Raw genomic sequence first — 2,659 nt, 5'->3', positions numbered from 1 at the left:
ATAGCCAGGACATGGAAGCAACCTAGATGTTCATCAGCAGATGAATGGATAAGAAAGCCGTGGTACATATACACAATGGAGTACTACTCAGCCATTAAAAAGAATACATTTGAATCAGTTCTAATGAGGTGGATGAAACTGGAGCCTATTATACAGAGTGAAGTAAGCCAGAAGGAAAAACATAAATACAGTATACTAACGCATATATATGGAATTTAGAAAGATGGTAACAATAACCTGGTGTACGAGACAGCAAAAGAGACACTGATGTATAGAACAGTCTTATGGACTCTGTGGGAGAGGGAGAGGGTGGGAAGATTTGGGAGAATGACATTGAAACATGTAAAATATCATGTAAGAAACGAGTTGCCAGTCCAGGTTCGATGCACGATACTGGATGCTTGGGGCTAGTGCACTGGGACGACCCAGAGGGATGGTATGGGGAGGGAGGAGGGAGGAGGGTTCAGGATGGGGAACACATGTATACCTGTGGCGGATTCATTTTGATATTTGGCATAACTAATACAATTATGTAAAGTTTAAAAATAAAATAAAATAAAAAAAAATAAAGCCTCTTTCTCTGAAAATAATTCTCTCTTAAGTTTTAAAGGTTTAATAAATAAATGCAGGAGTTATTGCATATATTCACCCAAACTTTATTTATGCTCAGGCTGCACCAAACCCCCCCCAAATTACTGGAAATGACACAAATTGACAGTTTGACACTATGAATGGTGCTGTGTACGTGTGTGCTCAGTGGTTCGGTCATTCCTGACTCTTTGCAGCCCCATGGACTGTAGCTTGCCAGGCTCCTCTGTCCATGGGATTTTCCAGGCTAGAATAATGGAGTGGGTTGCCATCTCCTCCTACATCCTCCTGGATCTTCCTGACCCAGGGATCGAACTTGTGCCTCTTGCGTCTCTTGCATTGGAAGGCAGATTCTTTACCACTGAGCTACCCAGGAAACCCTATGAATGGTGCTATCTATATCTAAAAAAAAGAGAAAATCCTGGGAACAAACATTTTTACATGTAAGTACACACCTAAGGCAGCAGAATTATTGCCATGTCATGCCAAGTTAGAAAGTCAGTGTAGAATCAATAACCAAAATACTATGTATGGACTCTTCTACATGGGTGGTACAATATTGTCACTTTTTGCACTGAGGTTCTTTGCGCAAGATAATGTGTTTCTCTGTATGTCTGTATGGGAGAGCCTTTTTAATGATATCTGTACCCCTATGGGGCTTCCCTGGTGACTCAGTGGTAAAGAATCCGCCTGTCAAAGCAGGAGACACGGGTTTAATTCTTGGGTCAGGAAGATCCCCTGTAGGGTGGAACTGACAACCCACTCCAGTATCCTTGCCTGGGAAATTCCATGGACAGAGGAGTTTGGTGGGCTACAGTCCATGGGGTCACAAAAGAGTGGGAGACAACTTAGCGACTAACCAACAACATAGCCATTCTAATTACTTTACTAGAGATATAGGCTAGAAGAAGAAAGTAACTAATAAACCAATCCCAACAACTGAGAAAGATGTCACAAAATCAACGGACTGATTTAAAGACCATGTACTTGCTTCATGAAGCAGAAATTCCAGATCTGCCTTCCCAAGCCTGAAGCAGAGTTGCTGGTTTCCAGTCCAAGCCATCCCCTCCTCTTTCCCAGGCAGAAAAATCTCCTTTGGTTTGGATTCACCCTGTGTGAATCAGGGTGGATTCCTGCCTGAGAATTCTTCCCTTCTGCTGGATGCAGGGGTCAGAACCTGGCTTCCGGGGACAACTACTGACCACTGGAATAAACATTCCCACTAGGCCACTAGAATAAACATTCCTGTAGCCACCTTACTTTGTTATTTTATTATGTGAAATAATACATTTTCCTTATTGTTTAAAGCAATGTGGCTGGAGTTTTGTCATATTCACAAATCAACCCTGAGTATTCATTGGAAGAACCGATGCTGAAGCTGAAGCTCCAATACTTTGGCTACCTGATGCGAAGAGTCGATTCACTGGAAAAGATGTCAGAGGCCGGGAAAGATTGAGGGCAGGACGGAGCTACAGAGAATAAGATGGTTGGATGTCATCACCAACTCCATGCACATGAGTTTGAGCAAACTCCAGGAGATGGTGAAGGACAGGGGGATACCTGGCATGCTGCAGTCCATGGGGTCGCAAAGAGTTAGATACGACGTACCGGCTTACCAACATATTTGCAGCCAAATACTTATGTAGATCAGATCAGATCAGTCACTCAGTCGTGTCCGACTCCTTGCGACACCATGAATAGCAGCACGCCAGGCCTCCCTGTCCATCACCAACTCCCGCAGTTCACTCAGATTCACGTCCATCGAGTCAGTGATGCCATCCAGCCATCTCATCCTCTGTCGTCCCCTTCTCCTCCTGCCCCCAATCCCTCCCAGCATCAGAGTCTTTTCCAACGAGTCAACTCTTTGCAAGAAGTGGCCAAAGTACTGGAGTTTCAGCTTTAGCATCATTCCTTCCAAAGAAATCCCAGGGCTAATCTCCTTCAGAATGGACTGGCTGGATCTCCTTGCAGTCCAAGGGACTCTCAAGAGTCTTCTCCAACACCACAGTTCAAAAGCATCAATTCTTTGGCACTCAGCCTTCTTCACAGTCCAACTCTCACATCCATACAT

The 2,659-nt window shown here is 44.2% G+C and overlaps 1 protein-coding gene across 1 annotated transcript in view; it reads right to left on the bottom strand.

Annotated features, from left to right (window-relative positions):
- The window catches only part of LOC104981316 (clavesin-1), a gene marked incomplete at its 5' end in the record, with an annotated part of 106,032 nt that overhangs the window by 16,209 nt on the left and 87,164 nt on the right, over positions 1-2,659 (bottom strand). The window lies entirely within an intron of this gene.

This window comes from Bison bison, unplaced genomic scaffold, assembly GCF_000754665.1.
Source record: "Bison bison bison isolate TAMUID 2011002044 unplaced genomic scaffold, Bison_UMD1.0 scf7180017858917, whole genome shotgun sequence".
In the NCBI taxonomy this organism is placed as follows: domain Eukaryota; kingdom Metazoa; phylum Chordata; class Mammalia; order Artiodactyla; family Bovidae; genus Bison; species Bison bison.
This window is presented reverse-complemented; position numbering and strand designations above follow the sequence as displayed.